Below are 16,861 nucleotides of genomic sequence, written 5' to 3'. Positions count from 1 at the left end.
GAGGTGAACCAAAGCATGGCGACGGCTGACCAAGTGAAGCCATTGGAAGCAGGAAGGTAGAGGCCGGGGGAGGCTCCGGAGAAGAAGAAGACCCCGGCCCCGGGGAAAGCAAGGAGCCTGCACTGCACTGCCTTCCCATCAGCCCGTCCATCCATCCATCCGTCGATTTCCTCCGTATGCTCCGGGCCTCTCTGATGTCACGAACCGGCGCGGGAGGCGCAGCAGAACGCGGGATCGGACGTGAGCTCCAGTGAGAAATGGTGTTCCTACAGTTGGGTTGCTGTATCGTCATATCCCTGTTGGTGTTGGCGCGGCTACTGATGAAAATCAGCTGCTCCCGGTGACGTGAAGAACAGGAACTTGCACCGTACTTTGCTCCAGAACGTGACAATAGTAAGATCACTGCCAGAATTAACAATAATCGCAACCCGTCTTACGATTAGGAAAATTATCAGCTGTGGTCCTGCAGATCTCGCGTGGTGGCATGAATCGTCGTCAAACCCATGAGAGCGATGTTGCTTCTTCACGCCTGCCCACGGGACGAGGAATGACATTCGAAATGGGGACGGGGACAGCCAGCCTGTGGTGATGCTTTCGATCATTGGGGATAGATGAGACGAATGATGTGCTCGCGTATACGTCTTCATTGGCCATTGCGATCGAGGAAAATAAGGAAATCTCTAATGTTTGCACGAGAACAGCTAAATCCATTGAACGGTTGAGAACTGAGTTCCAGCTCAGTTGTCAAGGCAAGGCGAGTGTGCAGCCAGCCCACCCGGATTCGAATCCCCATCACGCGGTAATTTCGCAGGAGGGGCGAACTTTAATCGGATTATCATCCTAGCGTCCATCCGTGGAGAGAGTCTTATTTCTACCTAACAACGTATAGTCAAGGGAGGGATCATTCCCCCGTTGGTCAACGTTTTAAATCCATTCAACGGTTAGAAAAAGGTACTCACACACTACTCGGTTAAAATGAGAAAAAAAACAGATAAAAACCGAGCAACGGCAAGCCACACCTAAATCACAACAAGACATACAAGATGTCGTAAAGACGGGAACACATGACACACACAGCCGGACAACAGAACCACTCCTGCTACCAAATTGTGAACCGAAGACTATCTCCTCGATCACATCTGCCATGGGTGTATTGACCAAAATCGTTGACACTGACGTGAACGCCATGCCCAAGCAGAGAGGCATTCCGATACCATGGCGGCGCAGAGGTTGACTCCGGTGAGTTTCGATGCGGTGAAGATGGAGCTGGACCTGATCGCTTTTTTCAATTTTATCTGGAGGTCCTCAATGCAATTTGCAAGGGCTGGATTGTAATTTTCTATTGCCTGCTGGCCTTTTCTGTAAAATGTAACTCCACCGCTCTAGAAATGAAGCCCTAGGTCCTCCTGTTAAAAAAAAAAAGAGAAGGTAACAACAGACTTAGGCCTAACAAAAGATGTGGGTAGAAAAAGAGAAGCAACTGTGTAGAGGCTGAACTGAAGCTAGGCTTCAAAGAAAATATGTTCAGAAAGGAAACTGAGCCTGATCAATAATGGGCCAAAAGAAGGGATGGGAAGGTGAATGATATGCAAATAGGTATTGGGCTTTAATAGGAAAATGCCTGACTAGAAAGGTCTAGTCTAATCAAAGATGTGCTCCCGTAAATAGGTTACGATGTTTTTAAAGGAAAAAAAATGGAGATGCGGGGGATCGAACCCCGTGCCTCTCGCATGCAAAGCGAGCGCTCTACCATTTGAGCTACATCCCCCATTGTTGTAATATCGAAATCTTAAGATGTTTTATAGTACTGAAATTCTGTCTCTTTTCAAGGGTAAGTAATATGAACGCCCGTCCCCTTGTGGCGAGTTCATGTAGGTTGAGACATTACGCGCACACCTCAAAGTCCAGACTGGATGAATCGCGTGCAAACAACAGCACTTGGTAGTGGTAGAGATTGTTCACTTGATGAGTGCCCTCTACCGCTGTGGCCCTGTCTGGTTTCATCTTACCAGTGCTGCTTGTGCTCGGCGAATTGTTGGGTCAGAATTCAGTGGAGACTATGGAGCACATTCTGACCGGCTGCTCCTTCTCTAGGACCGTTTAGTTTAAGGTTATGTCTTGGATTCGATCCACCGCTAGGCTTCCTAACGTTGAGGGTGACTTCGCGGAGTGGTGGTTGCTGGTGGTGCGGACCACCCCACGCTAGTTCCGCAAAGGAATATCGTCACTCATCATGCTCACGGCGTGGTGGATTTGGAAGCACAGAAACGTTGCGGTTTTTGACAACGCGCGTCCCTCGATGGCCTCCTTGCTTAGTGACATCAAGGCCGAGGCGCGACAATGGGTGGACGCGGGCGCCCGGGGGCTTCGCCAACTCCTCCCCTAGATTAGGTCTTTTGGATTGAGTTGTACGGTTGGTCCTTCTTCTGGACATTGTACATATAAACTTTTTTATCTATCAATGCATCGAAATACAAGCCTTTTGCGTTTTCGCAAAAAGAATTGTCGCTGGGAGAGTGGCACGGCATCACAAGACGCGCTAGTCACCCGCAATCACTACACTACGTAAGCATTTAAGGGCACATTCTTAGGGGCACATTTTTTATATGCCTTCAAATGTTTTAAATTAAGGCACATTTTTCTAAGTGCCCTAATAAGATATATCTAAAATGCCCCAAAAGATATACCTATTAGGACAAATTTTTGGATTGCCCTAATAGGTATGTAGCTATTAGGGCACATATTGGATGTGCCCTAATAGCTACTAGCAATAATCGGCGCGGCGGCACGCCGCGCCATATAGTGGCTGATTGATGGTAATTTTAAGGTACTAATTAAATTGTCTGTTTTCTTGAAATAAATTTGATTTTAAATATTGTTTGTAGAATTGGATGAAAATAAATTGTCCAGCAAAATCGTGTGTTACAATGTTTGAATTTGAGCAAAAAGAACGCATGCTCACCGCATGAGATAGAGCACAACACCACCATAGTACCTACAACTATTGTGTTGTTTGCTTCCAACTCTAAATTGAACAGAGTGATGAAGCTCAGGCAGATGCCAGTATATCCAGTTGTCCAAACCTTCAAAAATGGATTGCATCCCATGGCAATTGCAAAATATTCTGACAATGTTCCTTGTGAGACAAATTTTTGTCAGACATCTGACTGACTGACTGCTCTATTGCCTTCCACATTTCCTGTTTCTAAGCATCAGACGTTGCTAGACTAACCAAGGATTCGGAAGGAACTACCAAAGGTCACACTTGCAGATATAGGCCATATGCCTGCTAGCGAAATGTAACTGATGGCACTTCTGATTTATAGTCCGGCTGCCTCACATTCATAAATAAGTTGAGACCTTCTCAGAATTTTCTCTGCAGAAACAAACTGATGTGCATGAAGACATCAGTGTAACAAAAGTTTGGCTTCTAAGACAGGCTCAAAGTAGTGATAGCAAGAAACTCAGACTGACAATTATTTATTTACTCTCTCTTAATTTATCTGTTCAGCTAAAATGAATGCATGCTGCTGGTGTAAATATGAATATTGCTTGTTGTGTTCAAGTATGTATACACATTTGGAAAAAGAAGTGACATCAAAGATTCTGTGAATAGGGGAAGTGGATCGATAACCTGATGCAAGAAATAACCTATAGATCTCATACCAAAGACAGCATGTGGTGAAGTGTTCTTTATGTGATTTTCAATGAAGGGGGACCTATAAATCCCAGGATGAACAAATTGTAAGGATATTTTTGGAAAATGTAAAATTTTCTGCAGGAGCTTGGCTAGAATCATTATACTTTGCACGAAAACAGATAAATGACCTTGGAAGAAAAAATAGCAGGTCAGTGAAGTTGGAAAAAGGCCTGTAAGGATGCCGGTCTAAACATCCCACCAGGACGGTACTAACGACTCATGTTGCTATTTTAGACAAAGATAATACATAATCTATTAAATCCTTCCCAACGGTAAGTCTTTTAATTTTTTCTTTTAAGAAATTGTGTTTGAACCCATCTTACAGATACTATATTCGTTACCTTTTGTATTGACTTTGTGGCAGCAAACACAACTCCTGCCGTGGCTTCTACACCATCTTATTAAGTAAAGAAGCTATATACTGCATAGAAAGAACAATTGCTATCTCATAGTATCTTTGTTGCTATATATGTCAATATCAAACCATGGAGATGGGTAATGCACTCAAAAAGTTGAGGGAAAAATCAATACATAGCAGAAAGTGGGGGTGTCCTATCGAAATGAAAGTAGTAGTTAGAACCAGACTAAGAGAGGTCTTAGTAAAACTGTCACGGATACTCAAGACACATGAAGTTGCAATGCCTAATCTCTAACTGAGGATCAAGTAGTACAATACTTGAAAAGCAAAGATAGCATGGCCTGAACAGCCAATACAGCTTATTGCATTTGCACTTCTACACTAAATTTCATGTTTTCACAAAACAATTCAAAAGAGTGCCGGTTCACCGAAACATCCATTTTGAACATATGTCCATACTGAAATAGAGTCCAATTTTTTTGCTTCTTTTCACTGACGCATGAACGTACCAAGGTAAGAATATTGCAGGCTAGAGGCTACAGAGTGGTGCCAACAATATGGTAACACCCTTTACATCTAGGTGGGTTTCTATGAAAGGTATATATGCACCAAGTTGATTAAGTTTTTCTTTGTGTCGAAAACAGTAATGCTCGTATAGCTTACAAACATAGAGCAAGTAGCGACATCATGTTGATACCAAAAAAGGGAATTGTGCTGACGAAATTGTACAGAAAATCTAGATAATAGTAGTATATTTGTTCCAGAAGGACCATAAATTATTTCTGATCATTCAAGTGGGCTGTGCATAGGGAAAAGGTAGTAAGCTGAGGCAACGCTACGTACTTATTTCTGGAGTACCTCACAATACGTATGTGGATAGAACCCCTCATAGATTCATGGGAAATAACAGCTGGTAATGAAAAGGAATTTGATGAGCATTGCAACAACATAAATAATTGAGATCAAAAATTGGATTGTTCATAAAGAAAAGGAGATAACTGATGCTAGTTAAACACAACTCGAAAACTCATATCCAATAAAGGATGCATATGATGATCTGTATATGTCAGAGAAAGAAGTATATATCCTGGCAAGCAAGCACATGTGTCAACTGTAAATTTGTAGCAGCAATATCTCTTGGCTGAATAGCTGCAGCGAGAAAAACCTGAATTTACTATTGCTAAAGACCAAATGTAGCAGCAATATCTCTTCCCATTGCACATCATAATCTAATCTGAACAAAACTAAATTGACATCATGTCTAGTAGCTAGCGGATAGTCCTTACTATTCATCTTACAGATAGATGCATAAATTGGGAAACCCTGTGGTATATTATGACTCTAGATGTAAATATGTAAGATGATGATGGAAGCATCATTAAATCAGCAACTGTGATTATCATTTTCTGATAGTATTTGGAGCTAGAATAATCCACATTTTAGGAGAAGCAAAGATGTAAACATCATCTTGTCTGTGATAACCACTTTTTTAACAATATTGTACTGAAAGTTATCTGTATGAATGGGAAACCAATGCTCTGAGAAATGTGCAATTTAAGAAGGTAGAAACATTGTTGGCTGAGCATTTCTGACAGATATTTGCTGACAATTTTGGAAGCTAAAATAGTGTGCGTAGAAGGGAAAGTAAATCTGAACCAAAAGCATGCATTTTGGAGTAGCTGTTAGTCTGCAAAGACCATGCCTAAAAGTTAAATGTAAGAACCTCACATGTAACCCAAATAGTGCAACTTATAGTGATAAAGGATAACTACTATACTAAACCTTAATTCTGATAACTCACCTTTTGTACATAGGACCCCTTTAAAAATAGACCTCAAGAACAGTTGACATAAAGCCTATTTCGTGGTAATATTAACACCACTCTCTTGCACCAAGCACACCATCGGAAGCTGCATCCTACAGTCATGTATGGCGAACTGAAGATTACTAATTTAGCATATAGGACATTCCATCAAACATGTTGAAAGCAAATGCTAGCATAAACCTGATCTGGTCAGATTGCAACCTGTTGCAAATGGCCTGCAAGGGAGTGGGCACAACTACTCAGTGAATTAGACAGACACGTTCAGCTACACTTCAGAGTAGCACTAAAAATATATGATAAATTAAGAAGACCTAGGAACACCACATACTCCCGCTGCACAAAACCTGCAGCTCCAAGATCAAACTGTCAACGTTGGAAAATGTTGGAGAAAACCTGGATCATCCCGACGCATTCGGGTAGGCAGGTCAACAGTTGGGCAGCCAGAGAGTTCAGCAGCAGGGAGCACCAACAATCCCACCACGACGTTCGCTGAAGATGTCGAGCTGAATGACATCCTACAGCCGGAGTGGGAATTTCCAAACCTGCGTCTACGGCAACATTTCAGGAAATCAACAAACAAACTTTGCACACGCCACTGGTTAATCAGTCAAAGTTTAGAAACAAAGATAAAAGAAAAAATCACCAGATCCACCTGTAATCAGTCCCGGAGGTGAGGACATAGCCCAGCAGGGAGGAGGCTGGCGGCGCAGGTCTCACACGGGCGAGTGGCATCCATGACCTTCCACGGCGGTGTGGCCTCGCGCCTGTGAGATGGACAAGGTGAGGACCTGCGGCGCCCCTCCAGTGGGGAGGAGCAGGGGCGGCACGACAACCTCGCGGCGGTAGGGCTGGAGCCATGGCGGCGTGCCGACCTCAAGGCGGCGCGAGAGAAGCTGGAGGAGCATGGTGGCCTCGTGCTGGTGGGGGAGGACCACGGGCGGACTCCTCCATCTCTTCCACTGCTGCGCCGCCATGGGGAGCCGTCCCTGTGCCCGCATCGACGGCTTGCCGCCGGCGTAGGAATCCCTCACCCGGCCTGCTCACCTTCCTCGCCCGGTGCTCCAGCTGGCCGCCGCCTCCACTGGCGACCATGACCGGCTCACTCGGTCGGCGCCGGCCGCCTCCGTTTCGCTGCGTTGAGTGCCGCTCCATCCTCGCCGCTAACCCCACGCACCCGGACCCCGTCAGCACGTTCTCCCTCGGCCCTTCTCCGGCCGACGGCGAGGAAGAGAAGGAGGAGGAGCGGGGGTGAGACAGCTCAGGGATGACACAGGAGATTTTTTCTTAGGGGGAGAGAATAGTGGGGGAAGGAAATCCCTCTATCGCAGGCAGGAAGGGCCCACGCGGGACGCGCGTCGTGCTGGGAACCTTTCGTGCATGACACGCGGTAGCACCGCACCGCTTTACCTCGAATTGCATGGACTCACAACGAAACAGCGGCAGGAGCATGTTGGTCTGGTCCAAGTCCAACAGAGATGATACGGGTCCACAACAAAATATTAGAGCCACACGGAAAGAAGCAAAGGAAAGGGAAAAGAGACAGAGGTAAACCAAGAAGGAAAAGCAAGGCACCCCCGCATGTACACATGAAAACAAACGGATACACAGAGACACACGTATCAGCAAAGGATGAGGCCTCAAATTTAACCAAAAATCTGAGAAAAAACGAACTTGTTAAGCTTTAATATAGTAGTTATATACCTATGAGGGCACATAGAGAATGTGCCTTAATAGGTATATAGCTTTGAGGGTACATATCTATGTACATTTGAGGGCACATATTCAATATGCCCTAATAGCTACATTCCAAGAACTTATCAATTAGTTAGGACAACAACGAATATGAACAATCCATATATTATTTAGCTATTCCATAAATTTAGTAAATTCAGTCACTAATTCAAATCTCTTGTTTCAGGCATACATATGAGTCAAAATCATGAGCCAGTTTTCTAACTAATTAATTGGTTGCTGAAATGAGAGGAGGCGAAAAAATAAAGATACTCCGCGTGGCGGAGCAACTGAGCAAGCGAAGCACACCGTCAAAATAATCCTCCAAAAGTCCAAATCCAAAACGCACGCGGACGGCGCACTCGAAGCTAGTCACGAGCACTAGACTCCCACGGCCCAGAGCCGCACCAGCACGCGCCCGCCCATAGCCTCCGCCTCTTACAGACTCCCGCGATCACACCACCATGGACCCCTTCTTCGCCGACGAGGGCACGGACAAATCCCGCGCACCGCCTCCCCCCTTCGATGACGTTGAGCGCGACATCTCCGCTGCGGCAGCCGACGACGTGGGGTACGCGCTACGCCTCCTTCGCGGACGCCGGCTACACTTCCATCACCGAATCCAGCGGCGCCGAGGAGGACTCAGGGGTGGAAGAGGATATCTCCGTCGATTCCGACGGCGGCGGGGTCCCTGTCCGCCACGTCTCCGAAGGGTACTCGCCCTCGCCCTTTGATACGTTGCAAACGTATCCATAATTTTGATGCTCCATGCTTGTTTTACACCAATTGTTATATGTTTTGTTTACACTTCGTGATATTTTTATGCATTTTATGGAACTAACCTATTAACAAGATGCCACAGTGTCATTTCCTATTTTCTGATGTTTTTGTATTTCAGAAAAGTTGTACAAGAAATATTCTCGAAATTGGACGAAACAAAAGCCAAACCTCATATTTTCCCGACACAAAGACGGGGTCCAAAGCAGAGACGGAGAAGAGCCAGGAGGCGGCCACACCATGCCTAGGCGCGGGCCCCCTAGCCGCGCCTAGGGGTGGTGTGGGCCCCTCGGGAGCCCACCAACATCGTCTTTCGCCTATATATTGCTCCCGACGCGAAAACCCTAAATCAATCAGCCTCCATCCATGAAACTTTACGTACCTCCACCGCCATCGAAGACAGGTTTCGGGGGACAGAAATCTCTGTTCCGGCATCCTGTCGGGACGGGAAATTGCCCCCGGAGCCATCTCCATCGACTCCACCGCCATCTTTATCGCTGTTGCTGACTCCCATGATGAGGAAGAGTAGTTCTCCCCCAAGGATGAGGGCTTTACCGGTAGGTATGTGGTCTATCTCTCTCTCCCATGGTGTGATCTTTATGTGATCATGAGATTTGTAATCTAGTTGAATAAGTAGATGTTACTCTTCATATATTACGCTACTCAAGTGGTTTTATTATTGTGATCTCCGGAGAAACATTGCCCCACGGTGTGAAGGTAATAGTGTGCGCACCGTGTGTGTCTCTTAGGCTAATGATTATAGAAATACTTATCATGAGTTATAATTTGAGTTGGATGTCTCTATGAAATTGTGGTGTTTGTTAGTACTATCTTTGGATGCTCAAAATGACAGAGTGGGGTGTCCCTAGGTTTGGAATGCAAACTTTAAGGAGTGCTTTTGCAGCCCTACACGGTGAATTGGTGTTCGTTATCCAACCGTAGAGTGGTTCGGAGTAGCATAGTGAAGAGATGATATTTATGTATTCAATTATGATATCATTGTTGAGAGTGTTGATAACGCGTGAAGCACACGTCCGTTGGGAACTCCAAGAGGAAGGTGTGATGCGTACAGCAGCAAGTTTTCCCTCAGTAAGAAACCAAGGTTATCGAACCAGTAGGAGATGAAGGCCACCTGAAGGTTGTTGGTGGAGGAGTGTAGTGCGGCGCAACACCAGGGATTCCGGCGCCAACGTGGAACCTGCACAACACAACCAAAATACTTTGCCCCAACTTAACAGTGAGGTTGTCAATCTCACCGGCTTGCTGTAAACAAAGGATTAAACGTATGGTGTGGAGAATGATGTTTGCTTGTAGAAAACAACAGAGAACGGAGATTGCAGTAGATTGTATTTCAGATGTAAAAGAATGGACCAGGGTCCACAGTTCACTAGTGGTGTCTCTCCAACAAGATAAATAGCATGTTGGGTGAACAAACTACAGTTGGGCAATTGACAAATAGAGATGCATATACATATCATGATGACTACTATGAGATTTAATCAGGGCATTACGACAAAGTACATGGACCGCTATCCAGCATGCATCTATGCCTAAAAAGTCCACCTTCGGGTTAGCATCCGCACCCCTTTCAGTATTAAGTTGCAAACAACAGACAATTGCATTAAGTATGGTGCGTAATGTAATCAACACAAATATCCTTAGACAAAGCATTGATGTTTTATCCCTAGTGGCAACAGCACATCCACAACCTTAGAACTTTCTGTCACTGTCCGAGATTCAATGGAGGCATGAACCCACTATCGAGCATAAATACTCCCTCTTGGAGTCACAAGTATCAACTTGGCCAGAGCCTCTACTAAAAACGGAGAGCATAAAAGAACATAAACAACACATATATGATAGATTGATAATCAACTTGACATAGTATTCAATATTCATCGGATCCCAACAAACACAACATGTAGCATTACAAATAGATGATCTTGATCATGATAGGCAGCTCACAAGATCTAGCATGATAGCACAATGAGGAGAAGACAACCATCTAGCTACTGCTATGGACCCATAGTCCAAGGATGAACTACTCACGCATCAATCCGGAGGCGGGCATGATGATGTAGAGCCCTCCGGTGATGATTCCCCTCTCCGGCAGGGTGCCAGAGGCGATCTCCTGAATCCCCCGAGATGGGATTGGCGGCGGTGGCGTCTCTGGAACTTTTTCCGTATCGTGGCTCTCGGTAATAGGGTTTTCGCGACGGAGAGTTTAAGTAGGCGGAAGGGCAGAGTCGGAGGAGGCACGGGGGGCCCACACCATAGGGTGGCGCGGGCCCCTCCTTGGCCGCGCCGCCTTGTGGTGTCGCCACCTCGTGGCCCCACTTCGTATCTCCTTCGGTCTTCTGGAAGCTCCGTGGAAAAATAAGACCCTCAGCGTTCGTTTCGTCCAATTCCGAGAATATTTCCTTTGTAGGATTTCTGAAACCAAAAACAGCACAAAACAGGAACTGGCGCTTCGGCATCTCGTTAATAGGTTAGTGCCGGAAAATGCATATAAATGATGTAAAGTGTGTATAAAACATGTGAGTATTGTCATAAAACTAGCATGGAACATAAGAAATTATAGATACGTTTGAGACGTATCAAGCATCCCCAAGCTTAGTTCCTACTCACGCTCGAGTAGGTAAACGATAACAAAGATAATTTCTGAAGTGACATGCTGCTATCATAATCTTGATCAATACTATTGTAAAACATATGAGATGAATGAAGTGATTCGAAGCAATGGTAAAGACAATGATTAAACAACTGAATCATATAGCAAAGACTTTTCATGAATAGTACTTTCAAGACAAGCATCAATAAGACTTGCATAGGAGTTAACTCATAAAGCAATAAATTCTTAATAGAAAGTTTTGAAGCAACACAAAGGAAGATATAAGTTTCAGCAGTTGCTTTCAACATCAACATGTATATCTCATGGATAATTGTCAACACAAAGTAATATGATGAATGCAAATAAGCAAGTATGTAGGAATCAATGCACACAGTTGACACAAGTGTTTGCTTCTAAGATAGAAAGAAGTAGGCAAACTGACTCAACATAAAGTAAAAGAAAGGCCCTTCGCAGAGGGAAGCATGGATTACTATTTTGTGCTAGAGCTTTTATTTTGAAAACATAGAAACAATTTTGTCAACGGCAGTAATAATTCATATGTGTTATGCATAAGACATCCTATAAGTTGCAAGCCTCATGCATAGAATACCAATAGTGCTCGCACCTTGTCCTAATTAGCTTGGATTTACATGGATTATCATTGCATAACATATGTTTCAACCAAGTGTCACAAAGGGGTACCTCTATGCCGCCTGTACAAAGGCCCGAGGAGATTGATCGCATTTGATTTCTCGTTTTTGATAAATCTCAACTAAGGACATCCATACCGGGACAACATAGAAAACAGATAATGGACTCCTCTTTAATGCATAAGAATTCAACAACAGATAATATTCTCATAAGAGATTGAGGATTAGTGTCCAAACTGAAACTTCCACCATGATTCATGGCTTTAGTTAGCGGCCCAATGTTCTTCTCTAACAATATGCATACTCAAACCATTTGATCATGATAAATCGCCCTTACTTTAGACAAGACGAACATGCATAGCAACTCACATGATATTCAACAAAGGTGTATTAGTTGATGGCGTCCCCAGAAACATGGTTACCGCTCAACAAGCAACTTATAAGAAATAAGATACATAAGCTACATATTCTTTACCACAATAGTTTTTAAGCTATTTTCCCATGAGCTATGTATTGCAAAGACAAGGAATGAAATTTTAAAGGTAGCACTCAAGTAATTTACTTTGGAATGGCAGAAAAATACCACATAGTAGGTAGGTATGGTGGACACAAATGGCATGGATTTTGGCTCAAGGATTTGGATGCACGAGAAGTATTCCCTCTCGGTACAAGGCTTTGGCTAGCAAGGTTGTTTGAAGCAAACACAAGTATGAACCGGTACAGCAAAACTTACATAAGAACATATTGCAAGCATTATAAGACTCTACACTATCTTCCTTGTTGTTCAAACACTTCACCAGAAAATATCTAGACTTTAGAGAGACCAATCATGCAAACCAAATTTCAACAAGCTCTATGGTAGTTCTTCATTAATATGTGCAAACTACATGATGCAAGAGCTTAAACATGATCTATTTGAGCACAACAATTGCCAAGTATCAAATTATTCAAGACAATATACCAATTACCACATGAAGCATTTTCTGTTTCCAACCAAATAACAATGAACGAAGCAGTTTCAACCTTCGCTATGAACATTAAAAGTAATGCTAAGAACACCAGTGTTCATATGAAACAGCGGAGCGTGTCTTTCTCCCACACAAAGAATGCTAGGATCCGAGTTTATTCAAACAAAAACAAAAATAAAAGCAAACAGACGCTCCAAGTAAAGCACATAAGATGTGACGGAATAAAAATATAGTTTCACTAGAGGTGACCTGATAAGTTGTCGATGAAGAAGGGGATGCCTTGGGCATCCCCAAGCTTAGAGCATCTCCACTCGTCTCCCCGACTAGGCCCCCGATGGACGTTTTTCCAATCCGGACGGCGTAATTCGGCCCAGTCGCGCCCCCGGTTCCTCGGTTTCGTCCGGATTTGGGCCTAAATTCATCCGGCGATCCCACGCCATCCCCGGCCCCCCGGGGAGCGGTCGGGGACTCCGGACGAAACGAAAGCGCGCAAAACGTCGAGGAAACTTCCCACGCGTCTGGTGGCCCCAACTTGTCGGCGAGAGACCACGATCGTCGTCCTCATCGCATCGTCTTCCGCGCGCTGTAAAAGCCTGCCGCCGGTCAGTATTCGCTGGCCGCGTATCTTCCACACGGCGAGTTAATGCCGTTGCCTCGGTATCACGCGCGCCTACCTCTATTTATCGCCGAACTACCGCGTCTGCCTCGCATTCACCTCTCCTCTCTCTCGCATTCCACCAAATCTTCCCCCGGACTCGAAGAGGTAGCAATGGCGAACGACGGTGCGGCCAACAACGGCTTTGGCCGCCGCTCTCTCCACCAATGGGAGGGACGGCTCCTCCACGCGGCGGGCTACCCGGCGCCGCCGGACTTCCGCGCACCGGGGGGGATGGAGGCTGAGCGCAGGCGGTGTGCCGATCCCGCCGCCACCAACGGGGGGGGGCCGCACTCGAAACGGCGATCAACGAGGTGCTCGCCACTCTCAGTGACGAGCAGTGCGCGGATCCGCGTTTCTACCCCGGGAACCGCGAATCGTGGATCGCGTTCTTCCGGCGCAGGTATGAACGCGAAATCCGGGCGTACGACGACCCTCCTCCTCCTCCGGCAAGGAATGACGACGCCGGCCGCCGCCGATGGTGGAGCGCGCCTGACCGCACCCTCGAAAATGTGCTCGCGCACATCGAGGACGGGAACTCCCCCGTCCTGGGGATGCCACCGCCGGTGGCGCCTACCGTGTCGCGCCGACACGGTAGTTCGTGGATGCCGAGGAGGATGGTGTCATCCTCCTCCTCGTCTGGCTCACGGTCGGCGTCCAGGTCCGGCGGGTCGACGGCGGCCACCGTCAAGCAGGAGTGGGCGACCGTCAAGAAGGAAGCGGCGTCGCCACCGCCGACCAGAGGGCGCAGCAGCGGCGCCCTCGTCATCCGCGACCAGCCTTCCGCTCCGCAGAGCGGCCGGAAGAAGACGAAGAAAGAGGCCGCCGCAAACCAGCTCGCCGAGGAGGAGGCGAAGCGCGCGGAGGACGCCGCGATGGCGGAGGCGATCGCCAGGTCGCTGAAGGACATGGAGGAGGAGAAGCGCGCGGACGACGCCGCACTGGACTGGTCCAGGCGTGACTGCGAGCGCCAGGAGGCGGAGCAGCAGCGGCGACTGCTGGATCTGGCCGCCGCGCGTCAACTCGCCATTCGCGCTGCCGCACCATCCGCCGCTAGGAACGCCGTGCCCAGGGAGGTGGTGAAGCTTGAGGAGAGCAGCGACGACGACATGTACCTTCCGTCGCCGCCACGCACCGGCGACGCTGGCCAGGGCACGAGCCGCTGGTACGAGGCTCCGCCGCCCCAGGACAATGCCGGCTCGAGCGATGACGACGACGGCGGCGACTACACGTCCTTCTACCGCCATTTCGGCATGTAGTAGGCCGCTATTTAGTTTAAGTTTAGTTTGCCAATCGCCGAATTCAAATATATGTACGAATTTGGCCTATTTATGTACGAACTCGCCTCTATATGTTAAATATCATTAAATTTCGCTTATGTTTGAATGAACTTGCCAATTTTGTCTGAATTCGCCGAAGTCCGTTACATCCATCCTGGGCTCGCGGCTGGGAAGATGAGCCTCCCCAGGCCAAATTTTCCTCCAATCCGGACGACAATATCGCCGGATTTGGGCGTGGGGAGCCCAAACGGCTGGAGATGCTCTTAGATGCTTGAGTCTTCTTGAAATATGCAGGGATGAACCACGGGGGCATCCCCAACCTTAGACTTTTCACTCTTCTTGATCATATTGTATCATCCTCCTCTCTTGATCCTTGAAAACTTCCTCCACACCAAACTCAAAACAAACTCATTAGAGGGTTAGTGCATAATCAAAAATTCACATATTCAGAGGTGACATAATCATTCTTAACGCTTCTGGACATTGCCCAAAGCTACTGAAAGTTAATGGAACAAAAAAATCCATTTAACATAGCAAAAGAGGCAATGCGAAATAAAAGGCAGAATCTGTCAAAACAGAACAGTCCGTAAAGACGAATTTTTTAGAGGCACTTAACAGGCTCAGATTAAAAAGCTCAAAACTAATGAAAATTGCGTACATATCTGAGGATCACGCATGTAAATTTGCAGATTTTTTTGATTCTTCTACAGAGAGATCTACTCAAATTCGTGACAGGAAGAAATCTGTTTCTGCGCAGCAATCCAAATGTAGTATCAACTTTACTATTAGAGACTTTACTTGGCACAAAAATATGATAAGGAGAGGTTGCTACAGTAGTAACAACTTCCAAGACACAACAAAATAGTAGTAAAATAAAAACATCATGGGTTATCTCCCAAGAAGTGCTTTCTTTATAGCCATTAAGATGGGCTCAGTAATTTTAATGATGCTCTCGCAAGAAATAAGAGTTGAAGCAAAAGAGAGCATCAAAAGCAAATAAGAAACACTTTTAAGTCTAACCCACTTCCTATGAAAAGGAATCTTGTAAATAAACAATTCATGTAAACATAATGCAATAAGCATAGGAAAGCAAGACAAGCGCAACTTCAAGATTTTAAGCAAAAAGAGAGGTGTTTTAGTAACATGAAAATCCCTACAACCATATTGTCCTCTCTCATAAAGATTTTCAGTAGCATCATGAACAAAATCAACAATATAACTATCACATGAAACATTCTTATCATGAGCTACATGCATAAAATTATTACTCTCCACATAAGCATAGTCATTACTATTAATTGTAGTGGGAGCAAATTAAATAAGATAGCTATCATTATTATTCTCATCACCATAATCATCATATATAGGAGGCATATTGTAATCATAATTAATTTTCTCCTCCATGCTTGGGGGACTAAAAATATCATGCTCCTCAAAACCAGCTTCCCCAAGCTTAGAATTTTCCATAGCATTAGCAACAATGGTGTTCAAAGCATTCATACTAACAACATTGCCATTAGCATGCATATAAAGTTTCATAGGTTTTTTAATTTTCTCTTCAAACACCTCATGTCCTAACTCAAGATAAATACTATAAAGATCTCTAATATTTTTGTTGTTTTCCATTAAGCCTAACTAGTGAAGTCACACAACTTAGTGTTCTCAGGAGTATTCATTTTAACAATAATAAAAATAAGTAAAGCAAAAACGAATTAAGTAAAACAAGTAACTAATTTTTGTGTGTTTTTTATATAAAGAAAGCAGACAAAACAGAAAATAAAATAAAGTAAAGCAAGACAATAAACAAAGTAAAGAGATTGGATGTGAGAGACTCCCCTTGCAGCGTGTCTTGATTTCCCCGGCAACGGCGCCAGAAAAAGTGCTTGATAACACGTGAAGCACACGTCCGTTGGTAACCCCAAGAGGAAGATGTGATGCGTACAGCAGCAAGTTTTCCCTCAGTAAGAAACCAAGGTTATCGAACCAGTAGGAGATGAAGGCCACGTGAAGGTTGTTGTTGGTGGAGGAGTGTAGTGCGGCGCAACACCAGGGATTCCGGCGCCAACGTGAAACCTACACAACACAACCAAAATACTTTGCCCCAACTTAACAGTGAGGTTGTCAATCTCACCGGCTTGCTGTAAAAAAAGGATTAAACGTATGGTGTGGAGAATGATGTTTTCTTGTAGAAAACAACAGAGAACAGAGATTGCATTAGATTGTATTTCAGATGTAAAAGAATGGACCGGGGTCCACAGTTCACTAGTGGTGTCTCTCCAATAAGATAAATAGCATGTTGGGTGAAC

The 16,861-nt window shown here is 45.3% G+C and overlaps 1 long non-coding RNA gene and 1 other non-coding gene across 4 annotated transcripts; both read right to left on the bottom strand.

The window, feature by feature from the left end:
- Window positions 1-1,695: 1,695 nt before the first annotated feature.
- TRNAA-UGC (transfer RNA alanine (anticodon UGC)) lies at window positions 1,696-1,768 on the bottom strand. Its single transcript has one exon. It is a non-coding gene; the product is annotated as a tRNA-Ala (tRNA).
- A 1,093-nt stretch (window positions 1,769-2,861) lies between these two features.
- Window positions 2,862-7,497, bottom strand: LOC127306971 (uncharacterized). Of its 3 annotated transcripts, none has more exons than XR_007854998.2 (6): window positions 6,536-7,497; window positions 6,064-6,431; window positions 5,860-5,975; window positions 4,902-4,968; window positions 4,042-4,121; window positions 2,862-3,376 (listed from the first exon to the last, which is right to left on the bottom strand). It is a non-coding gene; the product is annotated as an uncharacterized lncRNA (long non-coding RNA). The 3 variants fall into 3 exon arrangements; XR_011747437.1 differs by lacking the exon at window positions 4,902-4,968 and having other exon boundaries at window positions 6,064-6,098; window positions 6,277-6,431; window positions 6,536-7,487; XR_011747436.1 differs by lacking the exon at window positions 4,902-4,968 and having other exon boundaries at window positions 6,536-7,490.
- Between the last annotated feature and the right edge of the window lie 9,364 nt (window positions 7,498-16,861).

Source organism: Lolium perenne, chromosome 6 (genome assembly GCF_019359855.2).
Source record: "Lolium perenne isolate Kyuss_39 chromosome 6, Kyuss_2.0, whole genome shotgun sequence".
NCBI classification, from domain to species: Eukaryota; Viridiplantae; Streptophyta; class Magnoliopsida; order Poales; family Poaceae; genus Lolium; species Lolium perenne.
Note: the sequence above shows the minus strand (reverse complement) of the source record. Positions and strands in the feature narration are given on the sequence as shown.